General features: G+C 49.3%; 1 long non-coding RNA gene across 1 annotated transcript; it reads left to right on the top strand.

Annotated features, from left to right (window-relative positions):
• Window positions 1–6,211: 6,211 nt before the first annotated feature.
• LOC142700353 (uncharacterized) lies at window positions 6,212–10,088 on the top strand. Its single transcript, XR_012866497.1, has 2 exons — window positions 6,212–6,515; window positions 8,903–10,088. It is a non-coding gene; the product is annotated as an uncharacterized LOC142700353 (long non-coding RNA).
• The last annotated feature ends 564 nt before the right edge of the window (window positions 10,089–10,652 follow it).

Here is a 10,652-nt window from a genome sequence, read left to right on the forward strand (position 1 = left end):
GGTTTATATTTCCGGTGATTGCGCGGTGTGAGGGGTTTATATTTCCGGTGATTGCGCGGTGTGAGGGTTTTATATTTCCGGTGATTGCGCGGTGTGAGGGTTTTATATTTCCGGTGATTGCACGGTGTGAGGGGGTTTATATTTCCGGTGATTGCGCGGTGTGAGGGGTTTATATTTCCGGTGATTGCGCGGTGTGAGGGGTTTATATTTCCGGTGATTGCGCGGTGTGAGGGGTTATATATTTCCGGTGATTGCGCGGTGTGAGGGGTTTATATTTCCGGTGAATGCGCGGTGTGAGGGGTTTATATTTCCGGTGATTGCGCGGTGTGGGGGGGGTTTATATTTCCGGTGATTGCGCGGTGTGAGGGGTTTTATATTTCCGGTGATTGCGGGGTGTGAGGGGTTTATATTCCCGGTGATTGCGCGGTGTGAGGGGTTTATATTTCCGGTGATTGCACGGTGTGATGGGTTTTATATTTCCGGTGATTGCGCGGTGTGAGGGGGTTTATATTTCCGGTGATTGCGCGGTGTGGGGGGTTTTATATTTCCGGTGATTGCGCGGTGTGAGGGGTTTATATTTCCGGTGATTGCGCGGTGTGGGGGGGTTTATATTTCCGGTGATTGCGCGGTGTGAGGGGTTTATATTTCCGGTGATTGCGCGGTGTGAGGGGTTTTATATTTCCGGTGATTGCGCGGTGTGAGGGGTTTATATTTCCGGTGATTGCGCGGTGTGAGGGGTTTATATTTCCGGTGATTGCGCGGTGTGGGGGGGTTATATTTCGGGTGATTGCGCGGTGTGAGGGGTTTTATATTTCCGGTGATTGCGCGGTGTGAGGGGTTTTATATTTCCGGTGATTGCGCGGTGTGATTGCGCGGTGTGTGGGGTTTTATATTTCCGGTGATTGCGCGGTGTGGGGGGTTTATATTTCCGGTGATTGCGCGGTGTGAGGGGTTTATATTTCCGGTGATTGCGCGGTGTGAGGGGTTTATATTTCCGGTGATTGCGCGGTGTGAGGGGTTTATATTTCCGGTGATTGCGCGGTGTGAGGGGTTTTATATTTCCGGTGATTGCGCGGTGTGAGGGGGTTTATATTTCCGGTGATTGCGCGGTGTGAGGGGTTTATATTTCCGGTGATTGCGCGGTGTGAGGGGTTTTATATTTCCGGTGATTGCGTGGTGTGAGGGGTTTTATATTTCCTGTGATTGCGCGCTGTGGGGGGGGGGGGTTTATATTTCCGGTGATTGCGCGGTGTGAGTGGTTTATATTTCCGGTGATTGCGCGGTGTGAGGGGTTTATATTTACGGTGATTGCGCGGTGTGGGGGGGGGGTTTATATTTCCGGTGATTGCGCGGTGTGAGGGGTTTATATTTCCGGTGATTGCGCGGTGTGAGGGCTTTTATATTTCCGGTGATTGCGCGGTGTGAGGGCTTTTATATTTCCGGTGATTGCGCGGTGTGAGGGGTTTTATATTTCCGGTGATTGCGCGGTGTGAGAGGTTTATACTTCCGGTGATTGCGCGGTGTGAGAGGGTTTATATTTCCGGTGATTGCGCGGTGTGAGGGGTTTTATATTTCCGGTTATTGCGCGGTGTGAGGGGTTTTATATTTCTGGTGATTGCGCGGTGTGAGGGGTTTATACTTCCGGTGATTGCGCGGTGTGAGAGGGTTTATATTTCCGGTGATTGCGCGGTGTGAGGGGTTTTATATTTCCGGTTATTGCGCGGTGTGAGGGGGTTTATATTTCCGGTTATTGCGCGGTGTGAGGGGTTTTATATTTCTGGTGATTGCGCGGTGTGAGGGGTTTATACTTCCGGTGATTGCGCGGTGTGAGAGGGTTTATATTTCCGGTGATTGCGCGGTGTGAGGGGTTTTATATTTCCGGTTATTGCGCGGTGTGAGGGGGTTTATATTTCCGGTTATTGCGCGGTGTGTGGGGGGTTTTATATTTCCTGTGATTGTGCGGTGTGAGGGGGTTTATATTTCCGGTGATTGCGCGGTGTGAGGGGGTTTATATTTCCGGTTATTGCGCGGTGTGGGGGGTTTATATTTCCGGTGATTGCGCGGTGTGAGGGGGTTTATATTTCCGGTGATTGCGCGGTGTGAGGGGTTTATATTTCCGCTGATTGCGCGGTGTGGGGGGGGGGTTTATATTTCCGGTGATTGCGCGGTGTGAGGGGTTTATATTTCCGGTGATTGCGCGGTGTGGGGGGTTTATATTTCCGGTGATTGCGCGGTGTGGGGGGGTTATATTTCCGGTGATTGCGCGGTGTGGGGGGTTTATATTTCCGGTGATTGCGCGGTGTGGGGGGGTTATATTTCCGGTGATTGCGCGGTGTGGGGGGTTTATATTTCCGGTGATTGCGCGGTGTGAGGGGTTTATATTTCCGGTGATTGCGCGGTGTGAGGGGTTTTATATTTCTGGTGATTGCGCGGTGTGGGGGGTTTTATATTTCAGGTGATTGCGCGGTGTGAGGGGTTTTATATTTCTGGTGATTGCGCGGTGTGGGGGGGTTTATATTTCCGGTGATTGCGCGGTGTGAGGGGGTTTATATTTCCGGTGATTGCGCGGTGTGGGGGGGTTATATTTCCGGTGATTGCGCGGTGTGGGGGGTTTATATTTCCGGTGACTGCACGGTGTGAGGGGTTTTATATTTCAGGTGATTGCGCGGTGTGAGGGGTTTATATTTCTGGTGATTGCGCGGTGTGAGGGGTTTATATTTCCGGTGATTGCGCGGTGTGGGGGGTTTATATTTCCGGTGATTGCGCGGTGTGAGGGGTTTTATATTTCAGGTGATTGCGCGGTGTGAGGGGGTTTATATTTCCGGTGATTGCGCGGTGTGGGGGGTTTATATTTCCGGTGATTGCGCGGTGTGAGGGGTTTATATTTCCGGTGATTGCGCGGTGTGAGGGGTTTTATATTTCCGGTGATTGCGCGGTGTGGGGGGTTTATATTTCCGGTGATTGCGCGGTGTGAGGGGTTTATATTTCCGGTGATTGCGCGGTGTGAGGGGTTTTATATTTCCGGTGATTGCGCGGTGTGAGGGGTTTTATATTTCTGGTGATTGCGCGGTGTGAGGGGTTTTATATTTCAGGTGATTGCGCGGTGTGAGGGGGGTTTATATTTCCGGTGATTGCGCGGTGTGAGGGGTTTATATTTCCGGTGATTGCGTGGTGTGAGGGGGTTCATATTTCCGGTGATTGCGCGGTGTGAGGGGTTTATATTTCCGGTGATTGCGCGGTGTGAGGGGTTTTATATTTCCGGTGATTGCGCGGTGTGAGGGGTTTTATATTTCCGGTGATTGCGCGGTGTGAGGGGTTTATATTTCCGGTGATTGCGCGGTGTGTAATGTTTTATATTTCCGGTGATTGCGCGGTGTGAGGGGTCATATTTCCGGTGATTGCGCGGTGTGAGGGGTTTATATTTCCGGTGATTGTGCGGTGTGAGGGGTTTATATTTCCGGTTATTGCGCGGTGTGAGGGGTTTATATTTCCGGTGATTGCGCGGTGTGAGGGGTTTTATATTTCCGGTGATTGCGCGGTGTGAAGGGTTTTATATTTCCGGTGATTGCGCGGTGTGAGGGGTTTTATATTTCCGGTGATTGCGCGGTGTGAGGGGTTTATATTTCCGGTGATTGCGCGGTGTGAGGGGGTTTATATTTCCGGTGATGGCGCGGTGTGAGGGGTTTATATTTCCGGTGATTGCGCGGTGTGAGGGGGTTTATATTTCCGGTGATTGCGCGGTGTGAGGGGTTTTATATTTCCGGTGATTGCGCGGTGTGAGGGGTTTATATTTCCGGTGATTGCGCGGTGTGAGGGGGTTTATATTTCCGGTGATTGCGCGGTGTGAGGGGTTTATATTTCCGGTGATTGCGCGGTGTGAGGGGTTTATATTTCCGGTGATTGCGCGGTGTGAGGGGTTTTATATTTCCGGTGATTGCGCAGTGTGAGGGGTTATATATTTCCGGTGATTGCGCGTTGTGAGGGGTTATATTTCCGGTGATTGCGCGGTGTGAGGGGTTTATATTTCCGGTGATTGCGCGGTGTGGGGGGTTTTATATTTCCGGTGATTGCGCGGTGTGAGGGGTTTATATTTCCGGTGATTGCACGGTGTGAGGGGTTTATATTTCCGGTGATTGCGCGGTGGGAGGGGTTTTATATTTCAGGTGATTGCGCGGTGTGAGGGGGTTTATATTTCCGGTGATTGCGCGGTGTGAGAGGTTTTATATTTCCGGTGATTGCGCGGTGTGAGGGGTTTTATATTTCCGGTGATTGCGCGGTGTGCGGGGTTTATATTTCCGGTGATTGCGCGGTGTGAGGGGTTTTATATTTCCGGTGATTGCACGGTGTGAGGGGGTTTATATTTCCGGTGATTGCGCGGTGTGAGGGGTTTATATTTCCGGTGATTGCGCGGTGTGGGGGGTTTATATTTCCGGTGATTGCGCGGTGGGAGGGGGTTTATATTTCCGGTGATTGCGCGGTGTGAGGGGTTTATATTCCCGGTGATTGCGCGGTGTGGGGGGGTTTATATTTCCCGTGATTGCGCGGTGGGAGGGGTTTTATATTTCAGGTGTTTGCGCGGTGTGAGGGGGTTTATATTTCCGGTGATTGCGCGGTGTGAGGGGTTTTATATTTCCGGTGATTGCGCGGTGTGAGGGGTTTATATTTCCGGTGATTGCACGGTGTGGGGGGGTTTATATTTCTGGTGATTGCGCGGTGTGAGGGGGTTTATATTTCCGCTGATTGCTCGGTGTCAGGGGTTTTATATTTCCGGTGATTGCGCGGTGTGAGGGGTTTTATATTTCCGGTGATTGTGCGGTGTGAGGGGTTTTATATTTCCGGTGATTGCGCGTTGTGAGGGGTTTATATTTCCGGTGATTGCGCGGTGTGAGGGGTTTTATATTTCCGCTGATTGCGAGGTGTGGGGGGTTTTATATTTCCGGTGATTGCGCGGTGTGAGGGGTTTTATATTTCCGCTGATTGCGAGGTGTGGGGGGTTTTATATTTCCGGTGATTGCGCGGTGTGAGGGGTTTATATTTCCGGTGATTGCGCGGTGTGGGGGGGGTTTTATATTTCCGGTGATTGCGCGGTGTGGGGGGGGTTTTATATTTCCGGTGATTGCGCGGTGGGAGGGGTTTATATTTCCGGTGATTGCGCGGTGTGAGGGGTTTTATATTTCCGGTGATTGCGCGGTGTGAGGGGGTTTATATTTCCGGTGATTGCGCGGTGTGGGGGGGTTTATATTTCCGGTAATTGCGCGGTGGGAGGGGTTTATATTTCCGGTGATTGCGCGGTGTGAGGGGTTTTATATTTCCGGTGATTGCGCGGTGTGAGGGGGTTTATATTTCCGGTGATTGCTCGGTGTGAGGGGTTTATATTTCCGGTAATTGCGCGGTGTGAGGGTTTATATTTCCGGTGATTGCGCGGTGTGAGGGGGTTTATATTTCCGGTGATTGCGCGGTGTGAGGGGGGTTTATATTTCCGGTGATTGCGCGGTGTGAGGGGTTTATATTTCCGGTGATTGCGCGGTGTGAGGGGGGTTTATATAACCGGTCGGCATCGCGCAGTTTCTTCGGAGGACAGAGGAAGCCGCGATCTATAACTGATCAGATGCCGCGGTCGCTATTAATCACGAGGGGTTAAGGGGCCGGGATTGCGCTGTCTCTGATCTTGGCGGTTGCCGGCGGCTGTGAGAAGCCGTGTACGGTGCAGGCTGCGCTCCTTCTAGTGTGACGGCGCACGTACAGCATAATACTATAGATCTGATGTCACCAAGGGGTTAATCCCTCCTGTATTTCATATTTACAGCGCTAATAATAAATAATAATAATTACCAACACTGTGCCGGACAAAAACGCACCAAAACCGGACAGAAATGACCTCATGTAACCTTACTACTGCATCATGGGAAACCTCCTGACTGATAACAGAGAGAACACTAAACAACAGCGGTGACCGGAAGTCATGTACACCCGACCAGCGCTGCTCTCTACCTCATACATGGAAAGGACCTCTGATGACGTCACCACCATGTGAACGGGACAACAAGAGAGGCGGAGCTTATAACTGGAGAGGAGGCATAGCCCCACCCCTCATGTGACGTAATCATGAATTCTTCTCACCATAGCACAGGAGACCGGACCACTCACAGAACTCCGCCCCACATGTCACGTGATCAGCTTCACAGGTCTTTCCTCCACCACTTTTCTCAAATGATAAGCTCCACCCCTTCCGTCCCAGTCACGTGGTGGTGATGTCATCACAGGTCCTTTTACCACAACAAATTATATTTTGCACTGTTTAGCGCCGATCACTCCTTCATCGCTCATATGATGCTCAGGACCCCTCATGTCACTTGATCATCACACAGGTCCTTCATACATCGCTCACACTTCTAAAACCCCCGCCCCTGATTCCACGGTCACGTGACCTTGATATCACAGGTCCTTCCACTTCCGCCTCTCTCCACTAATAAGCTCCGCCGTCATCACAGGTCCTTCAGCTGTTACGTGATGAGGTAAAGAGCAGCGCTGGTCGGGTGTTCTCTCTGTTATCAACCATTGAGTGACTCCGCCCACTGGAGTCCTAGCCCGGATTTAACCCCTCCAGTGCCGGCCTCTTTGGGGTAAGTTGTTATTTCTGGTCTTTGTAGTGGTCGGATGGTTTGTGGGACGAGTCGTGTTTTGTAATGACATAATATTCGGGACATACAACTTATTCACTGACTTTTATACATTTCTCGTTAATGTCGTTCACCGTGCGGTTTAAAGAGGCTCTGTCACCAGATTTTGCAGCCCCTATCTGTTATTGCTGCACATCGGGGCGTGTTTACTACTTTTACTAGCTGGGCGTTGTGTATAGAAGTGTCATCCACTTCTCTTCACAACGCCCAGCTTCTGGCAGTGCAGACACAGCCGTGTTCTCCAGAGATCACGCTGTGACGTCACTCACAGGTCCTGCATCGTGTCAGACGAGCGAGGACACATCGGCACCAGAGGCTACAGTTGATTCTGCATCAGCGTTTGCAGGTAAGTAGCTACATCGACTTACCTGCAAACGCCGATGCTGCTGCAGAATCATCTGTAGCCTCTGGTGCCGATGTGTCCTCGCTCGTCTGACACGATGCAGGACCTGTGAGTGACGTCACAGATCTGCACTGCCAGAAGCTGGGCGTTGTGAAGAGAAGTGGATGATACTTCTATACACAACGCCCAGCTAGTAAAAGTAGTAAACACGCCCCGATGTACGCACATAATACACGCCCAGTTGGACTTTTACTTTTCAACACGCCCAGTTGTACTTTTGCAAGGCTCATTTGCATAAATACAAAAATGGTCATAACTTGGCCAAAAATGCTCGTTTTTTAAAAATAAAAAGTTACTCTTATCTACATTGCAGCGCCTATCTGCTGCAATAGCAGATAGGGGTTGCAAAATCTGGTGACAGAGCCTCTTTAAGGGAATGTTCACACGTAGCGAATACGACCCACAACACTCAAGGAAATCACCCCGAATATTCACCCCAAATGGTGGACTTATAATCCTCCCGAATATCTACTCCAGAAATACAGCAAGGCCGATCCTCACCTCTCCCAGCGTTACCATAGCAACACGCCCCTGCTCTTCCGGCTGTGTCCAGGTGACCCCTATAATGACATGTGACCTCTCCGGCCTGTGATTGGCTGCAGGGGTCACATGACGCCTTCTTTTTTATATATGTGTAACCTGCAGCGTTGCTGTGAACACGCGGTGGAGCCGCAGAGGATTCTGGGAACAATGGCGGTTGTTGCAGAACTTGACTTTCCATTTCACTTAATGTGGAAATTCTGCAACAAATGCGCAGCGAATCCGCGGTATAAATGCGATATCCTGCGTGTCTATAATCCGCACCGCAGGTTAACCCCTTAATCACCAGCACGGGTTTAGTTGTTCCCTCAGATCTATTTCTTGTTTATTTTTCTGCCGGTCCCGCGGTGCGAGGATTAGATTCTGCCGGACGATACCAAATTTCTATGGTTTTTTTCATGATGTGCGATATTTACATAGAAATAACTTTTTGTTAGAAAACAATGTTATTTAGTGTCGCCATATTCTCATAGTTGCCAACAGTCCTGAATTTGCCGGGACTGTCCCAAATTTACAGAGACAGTCCCGGCAAATAACTGTCCCGGCCATTTTCAATTGTATTTGCATCCTCAGGACGCAGGTACTACTGAATACTGTGGCGGAGCAGGAAACTCTCCGCTCCCTGCTCTGCCATTCACTCCTCCGGGAGCGGAATACCCGGCCAGAGCGTCGGCAACCCTCTGACTGGGGATTCTACACTTAGCCTGGGCTCAGTCACTGACACATTAACGTTACTGAAGTGTTTAGACAGTGAATAGACATTCCTTCCAGCCAGGACGCCATGTCTATTCACAATCCCAACACTTCACTAACGTTTCTGTGGTACTTACAGCAGAGCAAAGTGTAATCTCGCGAGATCTCGCTGTTAATGACCGGTTACAGGGAGATTACGCTTTGCTCTGCTGTAAACGTTAATGAAGTGTCGGGATTGTGAATAGACATCGCGTCCTGGCTGGAAGGAATGTCTATTCACTGTCTAAACACTACAGTGACGTTAATGTGTCAGTATAAGACAGCAGATCGTGAACAACGCAGTGTCACTATGCACTGACTAAATGAATGGAGAGGAGTGCATGATGCTGATTGGTCACTGATTGGTCAGCGTGATACACTCCTCTGTACAACGCCCACTTGGTCTAAAGTAAAAACACGCCCAGTTGGGCATTAAGAAACTCATTAGCATAAATGTAAAATCGCTCCTAACGTGGTAAATATGAACGTTTTTCTAAATATAAAGCATTACTGTCACCGACATTACAGCGCCGATCTCCTTATGTAGGAAATGGGGCACTTCTGCCAATTAACCCTAAGCCCAGAAAATGGCAAAAAGGCATCTAGCAAGCGGACAGCGTGACCAAAAGACTCATGAGGGCTGCGCAGGAAAAGGACCTTCTCGTCAGCGTACAGGCCCACCACAGCAGACCCTCCCTCCCACTGCACACCAGTTACCATAGGGGTGGATCTCAATCTAATAGCTATAGCTTCAATGGCAATAGCAAATAAAACCGGTGAGAGGGGACATCCCTGCCGCGTACCCCGTGCCAGAGGAGAAGAATCAGAGGGGATGCCATTGACCACCACAATAGCCATCAGGGATTTATAGAGAAGTTGGATCCATGAGATAAATGTAGGAGCAAAGCTGTGAAGGCCGGCCAGAAGGAAGGAGCACTCAACAGAGTCGAACGCCTTCATAGTATCTAATGAAGCGACAGCCCAAGGCAAATGACGCATTCTACCCATCTGCATAAGTGTCTGTACACGTGTAATGTTTATAGATGTAGATTTACCGCGCATGAATTCAGTTTGGTCAGGGTGAATAATTGTTAGAACAACTTGATTCAGTCGCTTTGCCAGGATCTTAGGTAGGATTTTATAGTCCACGTTAACTAGGGAAATTGGTCTATAAGAACCACAATCAACAGGGTCTTTATCCGGCTTCAGTAGCACAATGATAGAAGCATCATCAAATGTAGAGGGAAGTGAGTGGCTGAGTAAAGCCTGGTTAAGAGTATCTAACAACATGGGGCCCATATGTTCCCGATACCTCCTATAACCTTCAATAGGGAGCCCATCAGGACCTGGGGATTTATGGAGAGACATTTCCTGAATAGCCTCTTGAAGTTCCGCCATCATCATAGGGGAGTCAAGCAATGTAACCTGCGATGAAGAGAGAGTAGGAAAAGTCAGATCCCTCAGATAAACTACAACGTCTGCGATGGTATGATTAGAGGTGGAACTATATAAAATGGTATAGTCCTTTCTAAATCTGGTAGCAATGGCATCCCCCTCTGTTAATAGACCACCCTCATTATCCTGAATTGGGGTGTTATTGTGTCTAATTAAGTGGGCCAATAACTGACTGGATTGATTCTCCATCTCAAAATAATATTGACGTGTAATAAAACAATTTGCGCTTAGTCTTAAGGTGAAGCACATGTTTATATAAACGAGTGAAATGTAACCAACTAGCCTTGTGTGCGTCCGTGGGATCCGAAATATACAGCAACTCTGCGGAGGCCACACATTCCCCCGCCTCCCTCTCGGAGTGAGCCGTGGACTTTATAATACAAGAAATTGTAGATCGCAAACAACCACGCAAGTACGCCTTAAAGGTATCCCACTTCAGGGTATGAGAAATAGGTGCATCATGTACTTGTAAACATTGTATAATTTGGTCAGGGATGCGATCAGAGGGTTCAATAAGTGTCAACCAGAAAGGATGCAACTTCCAAGTAGGTAACAATCGCTGTCCAGGAAATTCCGACCTGACCAGTATCGCACTGTGGTCCGAAATCCCCCTGGAAGAGAGTGATCAGGAGGACCCATAAAGAGATAAGGCAGGAGAACCAAAATCATAATCAATCCTGGAGAGAACCTGTCTCCCAGGAGAATGACAAGTGTATTCCAGAACCTGTGGGTGACAATGTCTTCATAGATCAATCCTGGAGAGAGCCTGTCTCCCAGGAGAATGACAAGTGTATTCCAGAACCTGTGGGTGACAATGTCTTCATAGATCAATCCTGGAGAGA

Source organism: Rhinoderma darwinii, unplaced genomic scaffold, assembly GCF_050947455.1.
Source record: "Rhinoderma darwinii isolate aRhiDar2 unplaced genomic scaffold, aRhiDar2.hap1 Scaffold_1843, whole genome shotgun sequence".
Classification (NCBI taxonomy): Eukaryota; Metazoa; Chordata; class Amphibia; order Anura; family Rhinodermatidae; genus Rhinoderma; species Rhinoderma darwinii.